This window comes from Styela clava, chromosome 15, assembly GCF_964204865.1.
Source record: "Styela clava chromosome 15, kaStyClav1.hap1.2, whole genome shotgun sequence".
Taxonomy (NCBI): domain Eukaryota; kingdom Metazoa; phylum Chordata; class Ascidiacea; order Stolidobranchia; family Styelidae; genus Styela; species Styela clava.
In genome coordinates this window covers 18,609,359-18,622,418 of record NC_135264.1, presented here as the reverse complement: position 1 = coordinate 18,622,418, position 13,060 = coordinate 18,609,359, and the positions used below count along the sequence as shown (strand labels likewise).

Genomic DNA, 13,060 nt, shown 5'->3' with positions numbered 1-13,060 from the left:
CTGGATGCAAATCTTAGATTGTATTTGTATTCATACAACACGAGCGAAATAAGCCACTTACACAAATAAAAATGCATTTCTATAACCTAAAACACCGCCGTAAAAATGCGAAAAGACGGACAACTCACCAGGCCTCTCTGTAGTCGAGTTGTCTCTGGTGAGTTGTACGTGTAGTCGAGTTGTCCGTCAGCCCGATGATCATAAGAGATAATGTTATTCTTTCTGTTAGGTCATAGCTTAGTACTGAATGATTCGTGATGTGTAATTATTGAATTGAAGACGACAGCGCAAACGAGAGCAGGCGATCAAGAACAAGGAAATGTTCTAGTCAAAACAGGTAAGCATTGCAAAAGTACATTCAAATACTTTGGAATAGATTTTAGATTTACTAATGAAGCTGTTTTTTTATGCTTGCTGTATCGGCTTTAACTTATATTGTATAGTGTATGTTAGCTGAATATTGTAATTTCGGTAGCACATCTATAATTTCGTCAGTCTTTCACGACTTGATATACGTACATCATTTTGTCGCAAACGTTTGCATTACTTTACAATCATTTTCTGTGATTTTCAGACTTTTTACAGTTACAAATAACCAATGCAGTTAAAGTAGATCAGGTCTAGCATTACGCATTCAATTTGAGATCTTATCTTATTTACCGGGTAGACTTATTCGCCGGGAAATACGGTATATTGTATATTATAACATGTATATTGTATTATTTCACTGACAAATACTGCATAGTTTCAATCGGATTTATTCAAACAATTGAAGGATGTAAACAATCCTTAAATGTTGATATCAGCAACTGCTGGAGTGGAACAGGAATGGCGAATATAAAATTAGTTGCGACTGTCTCTGGTGAGTTGTACGTGTAGTCGAGTTGTCCGTCAGCCCGATGATCATAAGAGATAATGTTATTCTTTCTGTTAGGTCATAGCTTAGTACTGAATGATTCGTGATGTGTAATTATTGAATTGAAGACGACAGCGCAAACGAGTGCAGACGATCAAGAACAAGGAAATGTTCTAGTCAAAACAGGTAAGCATTGTAAAAGTACATTCAAATACTTTGGAATAGATTTTAGATTTACTAATGAAGCTGTTTTTTTATGCTTGCTGTATCGGCTTTAACTTATATTGTATAGTTTATGTTAGCTGAATATTGTAATTTCGGTAGCACATCTATAATTTCGTCAGTCTTTCACGACTTGATATACGTACATCATTTTGTCGCAAACGTTTGCATTACTTTACAATCATTTTCTGTGATTTTCAGACTTTTTACAGTTACAAATAACCAATGCAGTTAAAGTAGATCAGGTCTAGCATTACGCATTCAATTTGAAATCTTATCTTATTAACCGGGTAGACTTATTCGCCGGGAAATACGGTATATTGTATATTATAACATGTATATTGTATTATATCACTGACAAATACTGCATAGTTTCAATCGGATTTATTCCAACAATTGAAGGATGTAAACAATCTTTAAATGTTGATATCAGCAACTGCTGGAGTGGAACAGGAAATGCGAATATAAAATTAGTTGCGACTGTGGCATTAGATTGAGATTGATGACAACATATATGTGCTGAATAAAAACCTTAACGTAGAAGCGGTTATGCGGGAATGTTTGGCTATTTTGAAGGTAACTTCTGAACCTATATTTTACTGTAATATTTTGTTATCTTTCTTTTGCAAACTAGTTATTACTTATCGATCTTAAGATCGGTAAGTATGTTGATAGGTATTTGTCTGTTTGTTTGCTCGTCTGTCTGTTAGATGCACGCGATATCTCATGAAAGCGAGGTTGAATCTTCTCCAAATTTTGCATGTACATTCATGATAGCTCAGATCAGATGCCTATTTTTTTTGGATGAATTATGTCGTATAATTAGCACGTTATTAATTAATTAGTGATGGGACACATGGTGTCGCTATTGAGAAAATATTGGAGCAATTTTTTTTTTAAATTTTTTTTGACAAGTAAAATTTGGTTTTTACCTTAGTTACATCCGATTTTTGTTTTCTGTTTTCAGTTATACTCAAACAGTTGAGACTAAGTGTAGGCCTTTGATATATATGAATTGGGTTGCAAGTTCTGATGATTGTTGTTCATTTTCTGAATTTAAGACTTTATGTAGGCGTAGGCGTAGCAAGTCTATCAAGAAGTAATAAGGTAAAGGGCTGCAATTTTATACAATCAAAGTTAACAATCAAACAAGAATATCGGTCGGAGACCGAAGACTTATAAGTCGATAATTATCGATCGAAGGTTAGCGGGATCCCCAAACAACGCTCTTACTACATAGTGACACCATGTGTACCATCACTAATTAATTAACAAGAGAGCTAAGCTCTGATATATGGACAGGTCACAAGGTGTAGCTATTTTTCATTCTGACACGTAAAAAACGAATATCTTGGGGTCCACAGAAATTTTGTGAAAATAAGTGAAAGTAATAGCCTTTTGGCAAAATAAATCAATCTTTAATTAACCACTGAAAATTACAAAGCAATCGGTCCAATATTCGAAGAGAAAGGCGATTTTCTAATGATAATGACGGAGAAAAATAAGAACAATGAGAAGAGTGCCAGCATAAAATGCAAATATTTGTTCATTAGTGACAACCCGTGTCCCATCACCAATTAGTTGATAACTCGCTAATTATACGACATAATTCATCAAAAATCAATAGGCTTCTGATCCGAGCTATGATGAATGCACATGCAAAATTTGGAGCAGATTCAACCTCGCTTTCGTGAGATATCGTCCGAATCTAACAGACAAGCAAACAGACAAATACCTATCAACATGATCGAAAATGTTGATCGAAAATAATTACCACTGACTGACAGTACCTGCCTATTGTAATAAAGTATAAAATACTCAAATACTAACCAAGAATCATGATATCATGTATTAAGTATAAATTCTAATTATAAACTTATAAAATGTTGCCTTTTTTTTACAGGCTCATCGCTTGTATTTAATATGATATATCATTCAAGTTTTTTTTTATCTGTGCCAAAAAATCGTCTAGGTCCAAGCTGCCATCGTCAGGTAAGAACAGTAAATCCATTATTTATTCTGATTTTGTTTTTCAAAAGAATTGACTGCATCCGTGTGTCGCTCGTGTTATATTGAATATTTCATCACGTTGATTCCCCTAACACAGTAACTTCTTAACTTCTACTATCACAGCTATAATATTAAACTAAACTAAAATTAGATCTAGATTAATATTAATTCAAATTACTACAAATTGGAAATGCGACAGCAAGGTCTGAAACTTTTCAAAATGGAACGAAAATGGAAGATATAATAAGCATACGCCAGGAATCTTTCGATATTATCGAAAGGCTCATTGATGTAAAATATTTGAATCAAAGGCTTCCGAAGGATATCGACCAAATTAATACGGTAACTGTTTATATGCAGTAATAAGTGCACAAGATAAATCAAGATTGGCGCGGGGGTGTGGCTCATCGTGCTAAGCGTTAGAAAAACGCTCGCCACCGCACCTCTGATTACTCTACATGGGTTCGCAGATTCGAATCCCACGCAGGGATGATTATGTGCAAGAGAATTGCTGGACTCTTCGCCGCCGTTGGGTGGTTCACGTAACCGCTGGTCGGTTACGGCTTCCTCCACCATCAAAGTCCATGCTTCCGAAAAAATAAAATAACTAACTAATCCCATACCCGCATGGAATGGTAACCGGACGAGAGGCCGTGGTTCGTCATATGTTAAGCCGTCTTATCGGCTTTCTCTCCCCCGGGATAAATATGTGAATCTTATCAATATAAATACTTGAAAGACGAATTTCGGTTTAAAAAAGGATGTTTACCCGATATTTTGAAGATCAATGATGTACGTTAAATTCATATTGTTTAGTATTTGTGATGCAGGATAAAAAGGAAGGAAGGATAGGATAGGATTTACATATTTATTCCGGGGGAGAGGAAAGCCGACAGAACGGCTTATCCATATGGCGAACCACGGCCTCTCGTCCGGTTACCATTCCAAGTCGGGTATGGGATTAGTCATATTGTTTGTTTTCGGAAGCATGGACTTGGTGGTGGAGGAAGCCGTAACCGACCAGCGGTTTCGTGAACCACCCAACGACGGCGAGGAGTCCAGCAATCTTTTCGCACATAACCATTTCTGCATGGGATTCGAACCTGCGAACCCACGCAGAGTAATTAGAGGTGCGGTGGCGAGCGTATTCCTAACGCTTAGCCCGTTGAGCCACACCGCCGCGCCGGAATAAGTATAATCTTGTATCTTACCGCTTCCCCAGTTTATAAATTAAATTTGTTTAACACTTTTTAATTTCCCTCTTGTTTCAGGCCCTCTAACAAGTGGAAAAAACTTTTTCAATTAGTGTTGGAAAAATTGACAGCAATCGGAAGGTGGTATATTTGTCAGTTTTTTTTTTTTATCTCTCTCCCTCTCCATTTTTCATGTTCAAATTTGTCTCAGAGTACCAGTCTCCGGCTTTACAGTTCATTTATGTTGTCCAGCCTCAGTTACGTTGTCTGGTAATGTATACACGAACGCAGTGTCATAAACAAATCAACGAGCTCATGAATGACATTTAGGAATAGATTTATGGAAAAGGCCTAAAAGTTTGATAGGAAAGCGACTTTGTTGTTACAACTTACAATTTTACATCGGTGCGGTACAACCCCTTACATCCGATTTCGGATCTAGAAGTAGTGCGAGGCGATACAAATGATCCCTAATCTTTTGAATTCTGAAATCCTAGTCAAACTTGAATTTATTATAATTTTCCTATTATCCGTTGTCCCAAGGCAGATACTGACTGTATTCTATTGGCCATTGGAACGTTGGTGAACAATATTGAAATAACTCATCAATGTGACTAGATACACTTTTAATCACACGCCTTGAAAGTAAAAGAAAAAGTGGACGAAGATTTTCATTTTGATATTTACTATTACCACCGTGTGACCATTTTGCCAAACGGGCAGGTTGGTTGTTTGTTTCCTATTTTATGATGTTTTGTAAAAGTTCATTATAAAGCGAAGGTTATTTTAGGTTTGAAAGCGTAAATATATCCGCCTACATCATAACATCAATAGAATTTTGTATAGAGACTGATTACATACGTACATTAAGTGACGTGCTTCGAAGGTCTGTGTTTCACTAATTCAAATTTTACATTATTCAGTATTCATTCCGCATGTGTTTGAACGCTATGCGCTGCGCCTGAAGTAATTCTTCAGAGTTTAGACTACTAAAATTCTCTTTTTATACCACAGAAGTATAACGCTACGTTTCATTCATATTTTAGGCTTTTCGAGATTACACCATGCCAGCTTGGAGAAATATTGGTAACTAAAACGTGATAACAGACAGATTTGCAATGGGTATGCTGCATTTTTCTACTACAATTAATCTAATTTACTGATAATCACTAGTTCACATCGTTTCTGCCAAGCTAAATGTCGTATATAATGTTCTGCAAACCTGTCGTAGCCCCCAATCAGAAATTTATTTTCGGATTTTAATTACAGTATTCCTCTGAATAATAGTGATCCGGGAGACGCACCCAGGTATTTCCAAACATGAATCAGAAATTCGTGGACCACTGGCAACTGGTTCTAAGATAGTCGCCGTGGTTACGACAACTGGTAAAAAAGCAGACATTTTGCAGTAGATAATAATTTTTCTGTTGCCTAAGATAATCAATTCGTGACCGATACGAGCATTTAAAATGTTTTCTTATGTTAATGTACTAGTTGCGACAAAATGTTTTCGATAAAATTTCAATTAGTGAAATTTATAATAGTATATTGATTGGCTTGTAAACTATACTCGACTCCGGGGAAGAATCGAATGCATGCCGGCCGTATTCAGTTTACACTTAGTGACTGTGTATAGTTGGTTGAGCGTTATGTATTCCGTTGGCACACCAAAGTTAGATAGTTTGCTACTATATGTCTAAAATACCTTCTTTGTGTCTCTCCGTACTCTTAGAAATAAACTTCATGGTGATTTATTTTATATTTAGTGTTTTGTAACACCCCCTTAAAATGTTTATTACCTCCCTCATCTTAGTCTAAAATGAAGTTTTAAAATAATTTGCTTTCATCTTTAACACGTAATAACGAGTTGCCACTCCAGACTCGCGCAGTCCAGGAGTGAAAACTAATCACAGAGGAATACCTGTGAGCGGTTTTCACATTCATCTGTTTTGCCAAGGCATGGGCGAACTCACACTGAAAAGCCTATATTTGTAAACAATGTGGGGAGGATTTTTCATATTTAACTAATTTACTAAAGCATGACCGAACTCACACTGGAGAGAAGCCTTGTATTTGTAAACAATGTGGAAAATATCTCATTTTCAGGCTCGTCACAAGTTGATTAAATAAAAATTACAGACTAAAACTACCTATTTATTTCGTTTCAGAAATAATGAACGAGAAGAAGATATATCACCGATTTTGAAAATAACTGGCCACTCTTCTAAACGGAAAGGTCGGTGGTTCCCTATTTTATAGCAAGATGAGAGAATGTTTTATCATAATTTAAATATAAAGAAAAGATATACTTATCCATGGAAACGTAAATATATTCGCCTGTAGCATAACTATAATACAAGTAGCATAACTATTTTCTTAATAATTAAACTATTTGTGTTATTTTTGGCGTGAAAGATCCGCCTATATCATAACTACAATAGAATTCCATATAGACTGATTAAATACATTAAGTAGTGTTTTACTAAAAATAAATTTAAATTTTACGTTATTCAGCAATCATTTCTAATTTCAGTATTCCCTAAATAGTAGTGATCTGGGTGACGCAGCCAGGTATTTTGAAAGACGGATCGGAAATTCGCGTGCCACTGGCCACTGGTTCTAAGATAATCGTCGCGATTACGACAACTGGTAAAAAAGCAGACATTTTAATAATTTTTCTGTTGCCTAAGATATTCAATTTGTGACCGATACAAGCAGTTAAAATGTTTTATCATGTTAATTTTCTATTTGCGACTAAATAAAAGCACTACTATAACGTCTCTAGTAATAATATTTTTGCGATCTTGAAAATTCCTCAAATTTGAGATCTTGTAATACTGATTGCCACATGAGGTTATTTTTTTCAAGGTATCGCTTTTCCAAATATCCATAGGTCTGCGATAAAATTGCAATAAGTGAAATTTATAATAGTATATTGATTGGCTTGTAAACTATACTCGAACCCGGAAGAAATCGAATGTAGGGCGGCCGTATTCAATGATGGGCAACTGTCTGTTTACACTGACTGTGTATAGTTGATTAGGCCTTATGTGTTCCGTTGGCACACCAAAGTTAGATAGTTTGCTACCATATGTCTAAAATACCTTCTTTATGTCTCTCCGTACTCTTAAAATAAATTTTATGGTATTTTATTTTTAGTATTTTGTAACACCCCTTTTAAAATGTTTGTTACCTCCCTCATTTTAGTCAAAAATGGAGTTTTAAAATAATTTGCTTTCATCTTTAACACATAATAATGAGTTGCCACTCCAGGCGCGCACAGTCCAGGAGTGAAAACTAATTAGAGGAATACCTGTGAGCGGTTTTCACATTCATCTGCTTTGCCCAGGCATGAGCGAACTCACACTGGAGAGAAGCCTTGTATTTGTAAACAATGTGGGAAGGATTTTCCATATTTAACTAATTTACGTAAGCATGCGCAATCTCTCACTGGAGAAAAGCCTTGTATTTGTAAATAATGTGGGAAGGATTTTTCATATTTAACTAATTTACGTAAGCATGAGCAATCTCTCACTGGAGAGAAGAAGCCTTGTATTTGTAAACAATGTGGGAAGGATTTCCATGTTCAACTAATTTACATAAGCATGAGCGAACTCTCACTGGAGAGAAGCCTTGTATTTGTAAACAATGTGGGAAGGATTTTTCATATTCAACTAATCTACGTAAGCATGAGCAAACTCTCACTGGAGAGAAGCCTTGTATTTGTAAACAATGTGGAAAATATCCCATTTTCAGGCTCGTCATAAGTTCTATTTATTTCGTTTCAGAAATAATGAACGAGAAGAAGAAATATCACCGATTTTGAAAATAACTGGGCGTCTGTGGTGTATGGAGCTGCATTACTAAAAGCACTGGTAAGAGCTTGCATTACTAAAATTACCGGTAAGTTTAATCATCACAATTAAAGCATGCGAAAATTTCAAATTTTGTTGTCGTAGTGGAACGTAAACATGACATGGTTAAACTACGGCGCCCGCGGGCCAAATACGTCACATTGAGTTATTTAATCTGGCCCGCCTGGTGCTGCCACAACCAACGCAAATCCAAATGTTGGATAACTTTCGTGACAATTTGCACTTTCTCATTCTTTACATAACAACTTGCATTTTGTGTTTATTCTTCGGAGTTGTAGATTTAATATCGTGGAAAAATTATGCAATAAGACTCCCTGTATATCTCACGGAATTCATTTAGATCGCGATTAAATTTAGTTTGGGCACAAGGCTTATTGTTACTTATCGATCTCTATCGGTAAGTATGTTGATAGGTATTTGTCTGTTAGACACTCGCGATATCTCACAAAAGCGAGGCTAAATCTGCTCCAGATTTTGCATGTGCGTTCATCATATCTCGGACCAGAAGCCTGTTGATTTTGGATGAGTTATGTTGTATAATCAGCGAGTTATTTATTAATTAGTGATGAGACATGTGGCGTCGCTATCGAGTCAGATCGAAGAATACACGCCACAAGATCGATAAGTCTGTGATCTCCGATCGCTGTCTCGTTTCCAGTTTGATTTTGTAATACCGTAAATATTTTTCATAAAATGTGACTTACGGATTTTCAACATTTAATTGATATTTTGATTCAACGTTATCAAATGCTCAAACATTTTACCTCTACTCCCATTTGATTCCTCGTATAAATTGTTAAATTCTGAAAAAAACTGGTATGTAAATGATCTGGTTGCTATAACTAAGACAGCTTAAATTTAGCCTATAAATTTGACCAATCTTAAGATTTTTTATTGGAGTTTTGGCACCTTGGATCCGATTTGGGATCAATAAGTAGACACCGGTATTCGAGGAACTACAAATGAGCCCTAATATTTTAAATGCTGAAATACTGGTCAAATCTAAGTTATTGATTATAATTTTCATATTATCCGTTTTCCCGCATCAAATGCTGTATGCTATTGACCATTGAACAGTTGTCGAACAATATTGAAACGATAACTCATAAATGTGATCAGTAACACTTTTAATCACAGGTCTGAAGAGCAATCACAGGTCTGAAGAGCAAAGAAGAAGTGAACGAAAATTTTCACATCTGCAATTGCCACTGCGTGGTGATGCGTGGCCACTCTTCTTAACAGACAGGTCGATGGTTCCCTATTTTATAGCAAGATGAGAGAATGTTTTATCATAATTTAAATATAGAATATGTTTAGAAAGGGAACCGTAAATATATTTGCCTGTAGCATAATTATAATAAAGTAGCATAATTATTTCGTTTTTAATTAAACTATTCGTGTTATTTTTGGCGTGAAAGATTCGCCTATATCTTAATTAACTTAACTGCAATAGAATTCCATATATACCGATTAAATACATTAGGTAGTGTTTTACTTTTTACGTTATTCAGCAATCATTTTTAATTTTAGTATTCCCTAAATGGTAGTGATCCAGATGACGTAGCCAGGTATTTCGAAAGAGGGATTGGAAATTCGCATAGCACTGGCCGCTGGTTCTAAGATAATCGTCGCGCTTGAGTTTGTTGCTATTTTACCTTGCGTTGTATGTGTGCGGCTCTTCATAACTTTGAGGTTTGAAATGCGACTCTGGGACTAAAAAAGTTGGAGAACCCCTGGGCTAGATTGAATTACCTATTGGGCCGGATTTGGCCCACAGGCCGTACTTTGCCCATGTCTGGTCTATAGGTAACACCTCTCGAACAAATAAACCATCACTGATGAAAAATTATCTATTTTTGCAGAAGAAATCGATCTGACGAGCCCAGCTTCTCGACGCTCGCAGAAGAATATATTTGGACCAGAAATCCTACGAAGTTTGACAATATGACACGATAGAGCACAATCGACTGACTTTATCCAAAATGGCAACACCCATTTTTCATTATTAAATTTCATTTTAAGCTGCTATAAATGTTTGTTGGTACTACTTCTGAAAATTTTCATTATTACTATTTTTAATATATAGGGCATCAAAGTCTTGATTGCGGACAATCCGCCCTCTCTCTTAACGACTTAAAACAACGAACAAGGGTACTCAAACATTCGTAAAGATAAAAATAAGTTTCATGAGGGAATTCATGCGCCACAATCAATAATAAAAACAATTGAATAGAAGCGAATAAACCGCCGTTTCCCGACATGTAATTTCCCTACACGCCTCCTATAAGTTGTGAACACCCCCTGAAATTTCACCCCAACCCCCGCCTTCACCTAAGTTTCATATGCTGCAACATACTTCATACCTTAATGTAAATAAAATTCTGTTTGATGCATACTGTTGCCAACCTATGGATCTGGGCTGTCCAGATTGTCGTAGAAGTGTGATTTTATTATGTCCGTTTTAATAAATCCACGTCACCCCCACCCCCAACATCAAACTGATGAAGATGATCAGTCTAATATATAACACTTCTTTATTAAGGTTTTATCAATAACAATATTACTTAATTTAAAAAACACTGAAATACAGCAACGTATAGCAATTCGGAAATAAATTTCAAAAGGTCTGAGGGGTAATAGAACGCAAATGGTAGCCAACAATATAAAGCCTAGAGATCTGTTTTCCAGTGATAATTTATTTGTAGATTTTCGGGCGCTGCTGCATAAAGTGAGGGATTGAAATCTTATTTTTTTTTATAACTAAGCTACATTTTCGTGGAAACAGTAAAATTGGGGTCTAGTTCTGAAAAAAGGTAAACTTATATTTATTTCATTATGGTTTCTTATATTCACAATGAAAACCTAAAAAATTGCACTTGCTGATAAACATTTGCTGGTTTTGGCCGTAATTATTGAGAATGTTTTGTCGAATAAAATTTATAAAAAAAAAGTCGTTTTAACTGAAAATCGGTGAAGGCGGGGTTTTAGATTTCATGAATATTCCCGACAATGAATGATACCGGATATCCAGTTATTATGAAAAAAAATGTGAATTTTGGGACGCTAGGTGAATGATGGACGTTGGAATATGATTATCTAGATTTTTGGACGCTAGGTGTTTTAGAACTCGCCTTGTATGTGCATGAGACGATATTTTACGACACTTTATTTACAAAAAGGAAAGACAGTTACGAACATATAAAATTAGCGCGTGTACACAGTATTTTTTACGACACAAGTTACAAGAACATAATTATGTATTACGTCACAGTATTTTACGACACACTTTATACAAGGCACAGTTATGAACATACATATATATCACAGTATTTGCAAGACATGGCACAGTTACGAACATATATTATTAAGCACACATTTACATCACAGTATTTACAACACACATTATACAAGAGATGACACAGTTTCGAACACAAGATATACAATTTACAATTCTGGCACTTCACCCACCACCCTATCGCTACCTGCCTATCATCAGCGTCTCATATTCGCTTTTTGGTCTTAATTTTCTCGGATGATTCTTTGTTTTGTTTTTTAAATTAGCAAGCAGGACCGGATTATTTGTAATAGAAGTAAAGACCGACTATTCCAACACCGCTCTGGCGTAGTTGGTAAAACGAGTGGTCTTAGTACTGACTATCTAGTTCGATGGCTCTGCGTTCAAATCCGCTCGTACTTACCTTTTTAAGTAAATATAACAAATGAAGCAATTAGGTTAATAAGTAAAAATTGGGAGTCATCCTTCATCGCTCACTGTGGTGTAGCGGGTAAGCTCGTGGTGTCTTGATCCGGAAACGTAGGTTCGATACCAGCATATCGGACCCTCAGCTTTGTACATTTATTAAAAGTGAAATTTTTAAAAAAATAAAATATTAGTGTTAAACTCATATTAAGAGTGTAACGGGGGGACTTACCTCAGGGGGGTAGGCGTCTGTGATGTACGCCTGAAACCAAAGTTCGAGTCCCGTGAAAGTTGAAGAGGTGGTGCGGCGCCGTAGGCGCCGCGTTAATACACTAGGAATGAGCCTCCCGCTGCGGCGGCGCCTTCGGCGCCGCTTAAAAACACTAGGAATGAGCACTGGGAGAACATAATAGACGCTACCTTTTACTGAAAGTCGCCATTTTAGGCGTTTTTTTTTTTCAAAGGGGTTTGGACTTAGTATATTTTAGACTCTTTCCCACTTATTATTTATTATACACATAAACATAGACACTTGTGTTTTTTTCTTTTCATTTTTATTGCCATGTGATTCGTGTACAACAAATTTATACGCGTACATACAGATATATATATATCAATCAGCAAGCAAAACTGCGAGAAACTTTATCAGATGCAAAGGGGAATGAAATAATATGACACATAGATAACGGAAACCAGATTACTAAGAAAATATATACGGAATTAAAACATTATGAAGTATTTAGAAAATTGCTAATAAAGTAGACTTGGGCGCTAAATGGACGCATAGAGCAAATAACGGAACAAAAATATACGGAAAGACATATAGCGCAATTGATAACAGTTTTGGGGGCAGGACTTTTACATATGCACGACAGAGCCTTGTTAACTTGTAACGAAATAACGTTAAGATGTAACTGACGGGACAAAATATAAAACTTAAAAATACTGTTCCTGGGCCAATTGGGCTCGAATTTAGCGCAAATTTTGTGCACAATACCGAAAATGCATAATGAGGGAATACTGCTTATAACACATAAAAATAAAAAATGTATCATTGTTGGGCTCGAATTTAGCACAAACGTTTAGGCGAATATGCATATTGATGGAATACTGCTTATTAAATCATATATATATATAAAATAAAGAAGGTTAAATGAAAAGCAAAATAGTAGCGGAATAAAATTATACAAAACATGTGTTTTTG

At 35.8% G+C, this 13,060-nt stretch overlaps 1 long non-coding RNA gene across 10 annotated transcripts; it reads left to right on the top strand.

The window, feature by feature from the left end:
- Positions 1–227: 227 nt before the first annotated feature.
- Positions 228–11,086, top strand: LOC120334064 (uncharacterized). Of its 10 annotated transcripts, none has more exons than XR_013469014.1 (12): positions 228–337; positions 746–862; positions 935–1,042; positions 1,512–1,654; positions 2,982–3,070; positions 4,360–4,422; positions 4,829–5,004; positions 5,328–5,403; positions 6,450–6,517; positions 8,070–8,156; positions 9,294–9,402; positions 10,019–11,086. It is a non-coding gene; the product is annotated as an uncharacterized LOC120334064 (long non-coding RNA). The 10 variants fall into 10 exon arrangements; XR_013469011.1 differs by adding an exon at positions 3,288–3,430 and having other exon boundaries at positions 4,360–5,004; XR_013469010.1 differs by adding an exon at positions 3,212–3,430 and having other exon boundaries at positions 4,360–5,004.
- The last annotated feature ends 1,974 nt before the right edge of the window (positions 11,087–13,060 follow it).